Here is a 13903-nt window from a genome sequence, read left to right as displayed (position 1 = left end):
TAGATCAGAATTACGTTCCATTATGACTGAATTCCCAGACCCTAGAAAGGAGTTGGCTAAGTGTCAGAAATTTGTCAAAGACTTAGGAAATGCACACGAACCAACCTATAAGGATTGGCGTGTAGTGTTGAGGGCGTGTCTTCCTCCCAATACTGACATACAAAAATTTATTAAAGATTGTTTGTTAGATGAAGATGACACCTTGACTGATGAAATTAACCAAGAGAATATAGAACAAATTTTCAAACATTTAGCCATCTATTTTCCAGTAATGGTAAATTGGAGTAAGATTTTCACCATAAAACAAAAGGATAGTGAAACAGCCTCAGATTACTTTGCTAGAGCTATAGCAGCGATAACACGGTTCACTGGGATATCCAACATAGGTGAGGACCCACATCACAGAGAGGTAGCTGTAGGAGTATTAATGGATGGCCTTAGAGAAAATTTAAAGACAAGAGTACAGACCACATTACCTAATTGGAGAGGCATCACAGTAGATTCTCTTAGGGAGTCTGCTGTGGAGCATGACAAAAACCTCTTTAGAAAAAAGGAAGAGAAAAGTGATAGGTTAATGACGGTAAGTATACAGGCTTTAGAGGGAGTACATACACGACCACCAGCATACAACCCACATAATAAGAAATATAGAATAATCAGTTGTTTCAAGTGTAACAAAGAAGGCCATTTCGCAAGAGATTGTAAAAAAGAAAGACAGTATACACATACGGGTGGGTCACGTAGATATCCTCCAAAGGGGAATTTTCATAGATTAGAGGACTCACATCTACCCGCGCATATTATAGCAGCAAATGTTGCGCGGGAAAAAGATAGTCAGCCCTAGGGGTCAGGTCATACCTGTAGTCTACAGCCAGTGAGGTTAACTGAGAGTCAGATAGAAGAACCAACAATGATAGTTGACATAGCTGGTAGGAAACAAACTTTTCTTGTAGATACAGGGGCGGCCCGATCTGTGATAACCTCTCGTTTCAATCTACAGGTGACCAGTGAAACTGTTCCAGCTATCGGGGTAACAGGAAGAGTGTTGCATTATCCACTAACTAAACCTGCTGAAGTTACTATCGTGCCCCTGCATACCAAGCATTCATTTCTCTTGGCTGCGGCGGCTCCTACTAACTTGCTGGGAAGAGACTTGTTATGTAAAATGGGATGTGTCATATACTGTACTCCAGATGGTGTGTTCTTAGATATACCGGAGAAAGTCGCACATGAGGTACAGGATATATTGGACACCGCTCAAAGGTTAATGTTACACTCTCCTCAAGTCCATCTCAAGTAAAGGGGATGTTGCTGGAAATACCAGGTTCACTATGGACCAGAGATGGACAGGACACTGGACTGATGGCAAACGTAGCCCCTGTCATGGTCAATCTAAAAAGTGGTAGGATAGCTCCAAAAATACCACAGAATCCATTAAAACCGGAGGTGGAACTAGGGGTATATCCTGTTATTGAGAGGCTGTTACAACAAGGAATTTTAATTCGTACAGCCAGTACAGCAAATAGTCCCATTTTCCCTGTGAAGAAGAGTGGGGGGAGGGGCTATAGATTAGTCCAGGACTTAAGGGGAATTAATAAAGTTGTTGAGAGCCAATTCCCCGTAGTGCCGAATCCAGCTGTCATCCTCATGCAGATTCCACCGTCTGCTAGTCACTTTACTGTCATTGATCTATGTTCTGCTTTCTTCTCAGTCCCTCTTCACCCTCACTGCCAATACCTTTTTGCATTCTCCTACCGGGGAGTGCAATACACATGGACCAAACTTCCCCAGGGGTTCATTGACAGCCCCAGTATTTTCTCCCAAGCCTTACATGACTGTTTGCAATCCTTTCAACCCCACAATGGGTCTGTTCTAATTCAATATGTGGACGATTTGTTGCCGTGCTCTGATTCTTTTATGTCATATTTACATGATACTAAATTGTTGTTGCTCCATCTCTCACAAACAGGGCACAAGGTGGCAAAGGACAAATTACAGCCATGTCAGACTAAGGTCAAATACTTAGGACACTGCCTCACTAAGGGGCTAAGACACCTGACAACCGACAGGATTGAGGCTATACAACACATGACTCTGCCGCAGAGCCAGAAGCAGATTCGTACCTTCCTGGGGATGTGTGGATACTGTAGATCCTGGATCCCAGGTTTTTCTATTCTGGCATTACCATTGCAGGAGCTAGTCTCTTCGTCAAAACCAGAACGTGTTGTACACACAGAAGAGTCAGAGCAAGCATTCTTTAACCTTAAAGATAGTCTGACTAAAGCACCTGCATAGGGAATACCTGATTACGAAAAGCCTTTTGAGCTATACTGTAAGGAAGCTGATGGTTGTGCAGCAGGTGTCCTCACACAGAAACATGGTGACGCTAGCAGACCAGTAGCATACTACAGTGCACAATTTGACAATGTGGCAAGATCACTCCCAACATGTCTCAGAAGTGTAGCAGCAACTGCTCTTCTGGTAAGTAAGAGCGAGGACATAGTATTAGGACATAATTCAACTGTCTATACACCCCATGCTGTATCAGCTCTGTTAAATTCAGCCCAAACCAGACATGTTTCTTCAGCTAGATTCACAAAGTGGGAACTAGCCCTGATGGCACCCTCAAACATCACCATCAAACGATGTAGCACCTTAAATCCAGCTACATACCTTCCATATGTGTCTCTAGAGACACAAAGGGTGGGAGGTGAGGAGACCCTGGTCGATGATGAGTTAGGCAAGAGTACTGACACGCATGACTGTATGGAACACCTGAATCAGACCTTTACTGCAAGGCCCGACATACGTGACACCCCCTTAGAAAATGTAGATTTTACGTTTTAAACAGACGGGAGTTGTCATAGATAGACAGAGACGGGAGAGCTATGTACTGGTTACGCTGTTGTAGACGATCAGGATGTGGTAGAAGCTGAACCCCTTGGCCCACCTCACTCAGCCCAGGTGGCGGAACTAGTAGCATTAAGGAGAGCGTGTGAATTGGCAGAGGGAAAATCAGCCAATATATATACTGACTCTAGGTACGCCTTCGGGGTAGGGCACGATTTTGGGGCCCTTTGGCGTCTTAGAAACTTTACGACAGCAGCAGGTACGCCAGTGGCACACTCACAACACATAAAAGGACTTCTGACAGCAATACAGTTACCCAGAACAGTAGCCGTCATAAAGTGCAAAGCCCATACCTTTGAAGAAGACCCAGTGTCACTGGGCAATAACAGGGCGGACGAAGCTGCTAAATGGGCAGCAGGGCAACCTATGACTGTATCGACCGAGACTATGATGGTTTTTCAGACATTAGACATGCAGAAATTAATTGAAATGCAAGATTTGTGTTCACTGCAGGAAAAGGCGGTCTGGAAGGCGAAGGGATGTGGTCAAGAGTCCTCAGGACTCTGGAGGGATGGACAAGGTAAGCCTGTAGCTCTCCGAACGTACTATCCAAGCCTAGCTGAAGCAGCACACGGTCTGACTCACCTGGGTAAAGAAGGTATGTGCAAACTGGTGAGAGCATACTGGTGTGCTCCCGGATTTTCCTCTCAGGCTGGTAAGAAGGCAATGTCATGTCTTACTTGTTTGAGGAAAAATGTTGGGAAAACTATTCCAACTTAGCCATTCCACATCCCTCCTACAGACGGACCTTTTCAGGTAATACAAATTGACTATATCCAACTACCACCGTGCAGGAATCTAAAGTATGTGTTAGTGTGTATTGATGTGTTTTCCGGTTGGGTAGAAGCATATCCGGCAGCCACTAATACTGCCATGTTCACTGCAAAGAAAATTGTACCAGATTTTGTATGTAGGTTCGGTATCCCTAGAATCATTGAAAGTGATAGGGGTACCCACTTTACTGGTGATATCTTCCAAAATATGTGTAAACTCATGGGAATCGGTAGCAGACTTCACACCCCTTACCGACCACAAGCCAGTGGTAAGGTGGAGAGAGTAAATGGTACTATAAAGAACAAGCTTGGTAAGGTAATGGCTGAAACTGGGTTGGCATGGCCTGAGAATTTGCCATTGGTCCTCCATAGCATTCGGACCACTCCTAGACATTTTCTTAATCTGTCCCCCTTTGAGATACTGTTCGGACGACAACCTCATTTGGTCGTGAGTCCACAAGACGACTTGAAGTGTAATAATGAAGTGACTGTACAATATCTTATAAGAATGAGTAGACAGCTAAAGCAACAACAAAAAAAACCTAAAAATTCTGTCACCTGGTATGCCAGAAATGAACTGTCATCATGTTGAACCTGGAGACTATGTTATGATCCGCAATTTCTTACGTTCAGGTTGTTTAACAGACCGTTAGGAAGGCCCATACCAAGTGCTGCTGACCAGTACTACATCACTGAAAGTTGCAGAGAGAGACACTTAGGTCCATTCCACCCACTACAGGAGAGTCCGTAACCCGGAGAAAAAGTGCAAGATAAAACTGAGACCGACGACATAGATCTGTCACTTGTGAGTCTGTTCTGGGAGACCTAAAGCCTGCAATCGAGACACCTGAACCAGAGACGTTGCCTCAGAACTATCTGTCCAGCGATGGAGTGGCGGTTTTTGTTTTTCTGATGTTCCAGGATTTTCCTTGTTTTCACTTTTTCTAGGACATTCTATTTTTGTGAAGGAGGATGGAGGACGGAGGAGGGTTCTGGTAGTGATGCGGATGAGATGGAGGCAGAGGAAAAATTATTAGAATACTCAGAGCAGCCCATTATCAAGCTTGGTCCGGGGGTTATGAAAAGGTCTGCTAGCTCAGGAACTCGGAGACAGTGTGAGGGGCTATTGTCTGATGAGTATTGCATCTGCAAGTTCTGTGACTCCCTAGTTGAAGAGAGATGCATCCAGCGATGCCAGTCCACCGATTATCTGAATATGGGCGGGCATCCTTTGGAGGATTATCACTTCCTGGTGGGTAAGGTGCTAAGCCAAACCGAGTGCTGGGTGTGCTCTCACGTGCCGCAGGGGCAGCATAATATAGGACTAGTGCCATTCCCTCTAAACATATCCGAAGTACTCGAATTGAGGGGTGGGAGGCCCATAGACGGGAGGTACAATAACACTAGGTCCCCTAGTCTGACGCTTCGATAATACTCCGTAGACAGATCTTTGCTCTGCCTAAATATATCTCATGCAAAGCGTCTGGAGAATTGGGAGGCTGATCTATCAGATCAGACAATGGCTCGCCACGCTCATGTTGGAGGGAGACTTACAAAATCACCCATAGGCAGGAATGTTGATGGAAGTTATAAATTAGGGCGTATAACCAAACATAAGAAAATGTCCATTGGTAAAGTCTCTATAGATAATTGTGAGAATGTCATCCATGCTGACACGTGTCTAGAGCAAATGAAGACTCTAAGCATGGGTAGTTTCGTCAAAACTCTGTGCGATATAATTAATGGGCATACTGTTCCTTATGTACTCCCTGATGATGTGTACTTTGTTTGTGGGAGGAAAGCTTATTCCTGGGTAACTCCGAGTTCCAAGGGCTTGTGTTTCTTAGCTAAACTGGTTCCTGAAATCATGACTGTTACTCATGAAGAAATGGTTGATATTCACAAGACTACATCACCACCATACATACACACACAGTATGAACACTGTGGCAAGAGAAATATGATTCCTGGTGAGGAACCCATAGCTACAAATTTGATTAGTGAAACCGCTGGTTTTCAAGTTATGGTTGCTCTAGAGCTCACCAGGACTGCTCGGGGAACATTAAACTTTAAATATATCCAAGACCTAGCTAAATTAATAGATAATATCACCGAGATGTATGATGACACTTTCAGGTATACTGGAAGGGAGCTACAAGTGTTGGTGCAACATTGACTGGTACTAAATTATCTCACCTCTATTACTGGTGGATACTGTGTAACACTGGCCACCCAGTTCGGTGTCAAATGTTGCACGTACATCACCAATAATACAGATGACCCTAAGGAGGTTATAGACCAGAAGATGGATGAAATTCTGCAACTGAAATGGGAATTTCGTAGGAACCATAATTCTTCGCTATATAAGGTCGGGGAAAAGGTTCTCGTGGTTGAACCCTGTGAAATGGTTCTCCGGTCTGGGGGAGTGGGTACAGGAAATGGTTGCTAGTGTAGGTAAGCTCCCTCTCCTTATACTGGGTGTCATCTTAGCGATTGGTTTATGTGTCAAATATGTTCCTACTGTGTTGAAGTGTGGAAAATGGTCTCCTAGGAGAAACACTGAGATTGAAACCGAAAGGGTGGTACCAGATACCGAGATCATGGTCTGTGAAGAAGTGTTGTATAACCCTGAACTTGAAACGGTGATTAGGTGATAGTTTATTACACTATCAAAGGGTGGAGCTGTCGAAGTCAGCATATTGGATAAAGTCATTTAAATTAAAATCGAGCAAACTTGTTTTTTTTGTCTGAAAAGATGCGTACGGCACGCTACGGCGTAAAAGGGCACGCTACGGCGTAAAAGGGCGTACGCAGCTGCAACATGTGGCAACAACAGTATTTAGTCTTTTACATACATTCGCACATACACGCACACTTGTAAAATAGTACACATTAATGGTAGTTGCAACACATAGTCATTTATGTCGAAATATAGTAGTATTTATGTGTAATATCATAAGTTATATGCATATCAGTAAAACATATGGTACAGGTTGAAGGAATCATATCATGTGTGGTATCATAATACTCCTCTTAACATTTGCAACTGTCCGGGCCACTCTGCGAAGGAATCGCAGAGTGCATACGCAAGTTAAGAATGATAGGGAATTATGAACTATTTAAGACTAAGGAATCTTGGCGGGAAGATCGGAGCATACCACTGAGGAGATGACCCCCTCCTTTGGATTCTTTAGGTTGAACTAGCCAATGATTGACAACCCCTTGGACCTTCCTGAAACCTGGACCAATAGAAGCAAGCTATACCATTCTGCATTGTTTTACTGTATTTCTGTGTGCATATAAACAGCAGCTCCTCATCTAGTGTGCAGACATCTCGTCCCCAGACTTCAGGATTGAATGACTGTACACTGGATCCAGAGCGCCTGCGATAAGTAACGGCTCTACTTATTATAAATTTCGCTTGAATATCTACTGCTACTTTTTGAGAATAAATCTTTGTGCGTTGGAAACACAAATCGAGATTCGACAATCGTTATTGGTTAGCGACAATATGCACTTAACAATAGCATACAACATGTGTAGTCCATTAGCCTTGTTTTTGATTCATTACATATTTTATTTTTTATATCAGAGCACAAAGACTGACAATTACTTGACACTCTGATTACACTTGTTAACTTGTGCATAATACTAATTGCATCTTACACCAAAGGTATTTAAGTTGTTGGCTGGTACAACTTATTGGAAATTTTAGTTTCCCCTCACCTGTAAATGCAATGCATGGGCTTGAAATCTTATTTTGTATATTTAAATCTAAGATTTCTTACATGTAGGAACCAATTACACCTTATATTAATTTTGAAAACCGTTCACATCTGGCAACTGTGATGTTGGCCCAGTCACTCCAACTTTCTTGATATTTCCACATGGATTTATAAACAATAGGAAGCAAGTAGATCTGAACCCATTAACTGCAGAAATTAAATCCATTATGTAGATCTATATATATATATATATATATATATATATATATATATATATATATATGTTACTTGATATAAAGAAAGAGTACCAGAGTAGACATGAAACAATATACCAACTAATTCTGTGTACTGGTAATTGAATGACTCCCTCTAGCCCTCAAATCATGCTCCTCTCGGGTACCTCTGCAGATCCCATTTTCAGGAAGATCCCATTTTCAGGAAGATCCCCGGAGGGGGCCAGGGAGTTGGACCTGCACTCCCTCTACACCAGAGTCACCACTTTGAGGAGGATTTGCCAAGGTTTCAGTGGGCACAAAATGTTGCTTTTGCTTTAAAACAGTATTATCTATTGTAAAATTTGAAAAAGTACACCACTTTGGAGTAGATGACAATGAAGTCCAGCCTGGTAATCCTAAACCTCTGCTCCTAATTGGTGCAATACTGTGCATCTACAGTTACCAGCAACACGTTGTACAAGATTATTAGCGACAAAGTTATGGATTTACGATGGACTTCAATACACCAAATGATGCAACAAACTGGTGCTTTCGCTTTTCTCTGGACTCCCTAATGAAGTGGACTTTATCAATGTTAATGTCAATTAATGTTTGCACGCTTCTGTCTAATGAAAGCAAGCATGTAATACAGATTGAAAAGGACCCAAAACTTATCACCTGGCTACTTGCAAATGCTGGAGTATTTGATGATATTCTGGGAACATTTTCTGGTGATAAATGAAAAGTAAAAAACAGGGATTTTGTACAGTTTTAGAAGTATATTATTGATGACAATGAAGTATGTGACCTCATATATGACACAAGTGGATCTCAAGAAGGTGCAACTCCAAATTCCTTGTGGGACTCATTATTTCATCCTCCTAGAAAGCTGGGCATTGATGATATTGAAGGATATCGTGTTCTCGAGTTAGCAGTGATTTTGCACAATTTTTCCTTTCAGGAGAGTAATGTTAAACTTTTGGCAGCTAAATGGACGGTTTTCATTTCCTATTATTGTTTGCTCATAGTCACTTTATTTCCTTCAAGCAACTGGAACTTGATACATTGAGGAATTCCAGCAGAGCCTCAGCTAGATCCTAAAACCACTGACCTAATGTTCCACACTATATCAAAATTCCTAAAATCAATGGATAGGTTCTTTAAAAATGAGAAGCATGGAAATATTTTACAACTTGTGTTAGGCTGAAGATAATGGCGTTCTTAGTCTGTGGTTCAAGATAGCTACAAGGAAATTATATAATCTTGCTCTACCAAATGTGCTGCTTATAATCTTCACACTATAGGTACTGTATGTGCTTACAGAACTGGGAAAAGTGGACGGTGTGAAAATAGCAAATGTAGAGAGAAGCATAGATACACTGGTGTGTCTCATTTCTATGGACAACCAAATGTTTGGACCTGATACCCTTATTGAAGTCAAAGTTATTGAAAATCAGAGTTTCAATCAACAAGTGGTTTCAGAAATTTGTCCTCAGACAGTGGAGCATGTTAGCGCTGCAGTCAATGCAAGCCCAGTCCAAGTTTCCAACTGTGACACTTCCTGGAATTGAAGAAACAGTGATAAGTTTGGCTGTCAATGGTTAAATGCACATTTTAAAGTGAGTGCAGATTGTTCAGTCACCTGATCAGAAATGTATTCTGAATACCTCTCAACTTGCAGCAAATTGGCTAGAGGTGGAATTCTAACCAAGTTCTTAATCCAACGCAACACAAATGTCTCTTCCTATTCAACATGTCACAGTGTGACACAGTAAATCTGTCGGATACCACAGAACACTCAAAGTCAAGCTGAGCAGAATCCCACAGTGACTGTAATACAGAATAAAACTCCAATTTTCTGTGAAGTAGTTAGGATGGAAGTAATGCAGGGTTCTGTTCAACATTCAGCAGTTCCTGTCACTATTGCTTTGGGAGGATCAACACAAGCTTCTATAGTTCAAAATCACAGCAATCCAAGACAGCAGTCTTGTGTTACTGTAGTGGGCTCACAGGTTTTGTTTCACCATCCATCTGTTATTCAGCAACAGCCCGCACTGCACACTGTGGTCCTGGGCCAGATAACTTCAGGCACTCCTGTACCAGTTATTCAGCAAGCAGTTTCTCAAAGTCACATATTTGGTACAGTGAAAAATATGCCAGCAGGAACATCAGGACTTCCACATGGTTAGCAGTAAATCACTACATCATCTCATACTGTTCAGGTCCCATTCCAACAATCTCCAGCTTTCAATCAGCAGAAAGATACAGTTGTCATAATGCAACAACAATGTATAACAACTTCATCATCCAATATAGTCAATATAATCAATGTATATAAAGCAGAACACATGTTATCTATACCATTATCTATCTATGGTCTTATACAGGTTAAAACAAGTAAGCTAATGTGGTTAACTGAATGTTACCCTTTATGTTACCCTTTATGTTATTTAAAAGCTATGCAGGATATAGTAGGCCCACTGCAGGGTTGAGGGATCTTATTAATTTTGCTTTAAAATATTGTAGGTTATATATTATATAGCCTAATTTATGTCAAATTTATAGATGTATATTATTCTGAATATAAGTGATTGGTTTGTTTTTATTATTGATTTGTTTTGAATCGGTGATGTACGGGCCATCAGTGTGAGAAAACCAGACTGACAGAGGGCATGTATCCACCTGCTTCATTGTTGAGTGTGGGGAGCATAAATCATAGAGAGGGACTGCACCCAGCATGAGAGATCCTACCAACAACTTCTTCCTATTAAGTACTTCAGTTATTCTTCTTGCACTGTACAATGATGCAATCCTCAATCTACCTGCTTGCTACTCTTTGGGTCTCTGACTGGGCTGCAGGGAAAACACTTCCCACATCCAGAGAAAAGATTTAGCCTCTCTGTTGACTATGGGTACTATGGTGACAATCTCTCTGCCATTGCTCTTCTCTTCACTCTGTGTGCTACACTTGGCAGCCTTTCCTCTTTCCCTTTGATATTGCTGCCAGTCTGCTCTTACTGCCTTGAGTAGCAATGTATTGCTAAAGGTGTGGGGGACCTGGCATCAGCCTATAGGGATATGTTCCCTCTTTGCCTGCCATCTGCCCTGTCCCCCAGCTCTTCAGAGTCTGTGGATTGCAGTGTCTGACTCCAGGTTCTCACCTCCCTACTTCCCACTGGCTCTGTTTTTGCCAACACACACACATATACACTATTTGATCAACAGTATTTAGCCACACCTGTTAATTATTGAATTGAGGTGTTTCAATCAGACCTGTTGCCAGAGCTGTATACAATCAATTACCTAGCCATGCAGTCTCCATTTGGAAACATTTGTCATACAAAATGGGTTGTTCTGAAGAGCTCAGTGACTTCAAGCGTGGTACTGTGATAGGATGTCACCTTTGCAATAAGACGATTTGTGAAATTTCATCCCTGCTGGATATTCCACGGTCAACTGTAAGTGATATTAGTAGAAGTTGGAAGTGTTTAGGAACAACAGCAACTGAGCCATGAAGCGGAAGGCCACGTAAATCACAGAGCAGTATCAACAGCAGCTAAGGCGCATGGTGCATAAAATGTCACCAATGCTCTGCTGATTCCATAGCTGAAGAGTTCTGAACTTCCACCGGCATTAATGTAAGCACAAAAACTGTGGCAGGAGCCTAATGGAATGGGTTTCCATTGCTGAGCAACTGCATGCAAGCCACACATCACCAAAACCAATTCCAGGCGTCAGATGGAGTGGAGTAAAGCCCACCAATACTGAACTGTGGAGCAGTGGAAACGTGTTCTGTGGAGTGACCTGGCAGTCAGATGGGCGAGTCTGGGTTTGGCGGATGCCAGGGGAACATTAACTGCCTGACTGCATTATGCCAACTGTGAAGTTTGGTGGAGGAGGGATAAAGGTATGGGGCTGTTTTCAGGGTTTGGGCTAGGCCCCTTATCTCCAGTGAAGGGCAATCTTAATGCTTCAGGTGTACATTACCCCAGTAGATGGGGGATGAGAGATATTACCCTCGCAGAGGGGGGATAAGAGATATTATCCCTGCAGACGGGGATGAGAGATATAACCCCCGCAGAGGGGGGATAAGAGATACTACCCCAGCAGATGGGGGATGAGAGATATAACCACCGCAGAGGAGGGATAAGAGATACTACCCCCAGCAGATGGGGGATGAGAGATATAACCACCGCAGAGGAGGGGTGAGAGATATTATCCCCGCAGAGGAGGGATGAGAGATATTACCCCCGCAGAGGAGGGATGAGAGATATTACCCCCACAGAGGAGGGATGAGAGATATTACCCCCGCAGAGGAGGGATGAGAGATATTACCCTCGTAGAGGAGGGATGAGAGATATTACCCCCGCAGAGGAGGGATGAGAGATATTACCCCCGCAGAGGAGGGATGAGAGATATTACCCCCGCAGAGGAGGGATGAGAGATATTACCCCCGCAGAGGAGGGATGAGTGAACACTGCTGTGAGAGATGATGGTGAGCTAAAATGTCACCATTTTAAATGTAACTGCCCCATTAATATTATGTCCATGTAGTCGATATGAACTCTGCAGGAGGAGACAGGAGATGCATATATAAACTGTATATATTTATTTTATCACTGCAACCATTTAAGAATGTGCTGGAATGAAGGCAGAGTATAATTAAATAGTTAATTTTGCAATTTAGAGATGGTCTGGTGTCCAAATTTTTGAGACATCCAATTGCACTGCACCCCTAAATTACATCACCTGTTTCCCAACATCTTCAAAGAGACTTTGCAAAAAATAACCTGCTTGACTGTAATGCCAAAGTACTGTCTATACAAGATTTAAGGGACCTAACTTATCTTAGAACATAACTTCTTGTATTAATAAGTTCATGAAGGAAATAACATTTTGATAAATTTATTAAGAGGGTTTAGATAATCTGGGCATAGGCAAACCGAGGGGGGGTTTCCTAGTGGCTGGAAACCGCCTCCAAGCCTGGGGCACTGTTTAATTGAGGTGGCTGAACCCTGCCCCCGCTTCACACGGCTCTGCTCAAAAAGAGAGAGCTGCGTGCACTACTGTTATATAAAATTATAGCCACACCCCCATGCATGCTGGTCACGCACACTGGCAACGTGGTGTGGAAACCCACTTTGCAAATCCTGAGTTTGCCCCTGCTGGGACAATGATTGTTGTTCTGAATTACAGTAAATTTAAGCTAATAAATTGAATATTTCTACAGTTACAGTATACAAAATATTGCAAATATTACCTATTACCTTGCCATCAGATTGAATTTAATTCAGTAAAACTGGAATTTTCAGTACACCACTGCATATATAGTAATTTGATCCCTCCCAAGACCAGTGCAACCTTGGGGCACCCTATTTAAAAGCTCCTCTCTAGCTGCTCCTTACCTTGGCAGGTGGGAGATGGGTTCTGCATCTTATGCTCATCAGACAGGAAGTGTGGTGCTTGAGTGTGACTAGGGGCTGATGGGAAACATACAGTGGCCCTGGAAATTATTTTGAAAATAGACTCATGAAAGTGGGACCAAAACAACTCTAGGCGGTGTCAAAACAAAGAAGGCAACATTTTTCTGTAGCCATAATGGTGGTAAGCTGGGACAATGTCTGAGATAGCGATTAGAGTACTGGTATTGCAGTGGTACAAGTACAGTCGAGACACTTGTTAACTAGGCTTCCACATGCAAAGGTAATCTTTCCGCCGGCAGGGTTTACCGCTGGCAATAGTAGCATTATCACCGACAGTAACCATTTCAAACAAGAAAAGGCCCTATTGATTTATTAAAGAGCTTTTTACCCTTTAATAAATGAGTCCCCCAGTGCATGCAAAATCTCTAATAAGTAATCCCTGACCAGCAATGTCTCAAAACCCCATTAGCGCGTACACTACTAGGGTTTTGACCATAATGAATTAGACCTATAACATAACAAAAGTTTACACTTGAGACACTCTGCAAAAATTATTCAAATCATAAAATTTCTCTTACCTGCCATCCTTAGGTTAAACTATGTGGTGCTGGACATGGCTGTGCTTCTTTTCGTCCATGTCACATCTGACCGGCAGAAACCAGCACTGGCTCTGCCTGCCAGACTCCAGCAGAAAAGGAGGATGAAAGGCACGAATAGGGGAGAAGTGGAAGACGAGGGGGAAAATGTTGTGATGCAAGTGTGTTGTGGGGGCAGATGGGAGAGAAAGTAAATTGTCAGTGATCCCAAAAGCAGGAGGTTAGTCCAATTGTACTACATGGAAACTTATAATTATATCT

At 42.5% G+C, this 13903-nt stretch overlaps 1 pseudogene; it reads left to right on the top strand.

Moving 5' to 3' along the window:
• Window positions 1–7791: 7791 nt before the first annotated feature.
• Window positions 7792–10115, top strand: LOC142139220 (AT-rich interactive domain-containing protein 2 pseudogene; annotated as a pseudogene).
• Window positions 10116–13903: the final 3788 nt, after the last annotated feature.

The sequence above is a fragment of the Mixophyes fleayi genome, chromosome 1 (assembly GCF_038048845.1).
Source record: "Mixophyes fleayi isolate aMixFle1 chromosome 1, aMixFle1.hap1, whole genome shotgun sequence".
Classification (NCBI taxonomy): domain Eukaryota; kingdom Metazoa; phylum Chordata; class Amphibia; order Anura; family Limnodynastidae; genus Mixophyes; species Mixophyes fleayi.
The sequence above is the reverse complement of the archived record's forward strand: the minus strand, read 5'-3'. Positions and strand labels throughout refer to the sequence as shown.